Source organism: Bison bison, unplaced genomic scaffold (genome assembly GCF_000754665.1).
Source record: "Bison bison bison isolate TAMUID 2011002044 unplaced genomic scaffold, Bison_UMD1.0 scf7180017864530, whole genome shotgun sequence".
NCBI lineage: Eukaryota > Metazoa > Chordata > Mammalia > Artiodactyla > Bovidae > Bison > Bison bison.
The window spans coordinates 4343770-4344758 of record NW_011495080.1 but is presented as its reverse complement, the minus strand read 5'-3'; positions in this window follow the sequence as shown (position 1 = coordinate 4344758).

The window sequence follows — 989 nt, the reverse complement described above, 5'->3', positions numbered from 1 at the left end:
TGAGGTAGCCAAAGTACTGGAGTTTCAGCTTTAGCATCATTCCTTCCAAAGAAATCCCAGGGCTGATCTCCTTCAGAATGGACTGGTTGGATCTCCTTGCAGTCCAAGGGACTCTCAAGAGTCTTCTCCAACACCACAGTTCAAAAGCATCAATTCTTCAGCGCTCAGCTTTCATTATAGTCCAACTCTCACATCCATACATGACCACAGGAAAAACCATAGCCTTGACTAGACGGACCTTTGTTGGCAAAGTAATGTCTCCGCTTTTCAATATGCTATCAAGGTTGGTCATAACTTTCCTTCCAATGTTTATGTTACCTAAATACATATTTAAAATTTAGTTTTTGCAAATATTCTATGACATACATAAGTTTACCCATATGACCTTAGTCTTACAGAGGTGTATGTATTCTCTTTAGAAATTAGGTTAGTGATGATACTCTCCAGGTAGTCTCTTTCAGCATTAAAGGCAGTCAGTCACAACACAGCATGACATCCTCTTCTTTCAAGTACAGTTCACTTCAGTCCCTCAGTAATATCAGACTCTTTGCGACCCTGTGGACTGCAGCACACCAGGTGTCTCTGTCCATCACTATCTCCCTGAGTTTCCTCAATGTCATGTCCATTGAGTTGGTGATGCCATCCAAACATCTCACCCTCTGTCGTCCCCATCTCCTCCCACCTTCAATCTTTCCCAGCATCAGGGTCTTTTGCATCAGGTGGCCCAAGTATCGGAGTTTCAGCTTCAACGTCAGTCCTTCCAATAAATACTCAGGACTGATCTCCTTTAGGATTTGATCTCCTTGGAGTGCAAGAGACTCTCAAGAGTCTTCTCCAACACCACAGTTCAAAAGCATCAATTCTTTGGCGACCATCCCCATGGAAAAGAAATGCAAAAAAGCAAAATGGCTGTCTGGGGAGGCCTTACAAATAGCTGTGAAAAGAAGAGAAGCGAAAAGCAAAGGAGTAAAGGAAAGATATAAGCATCT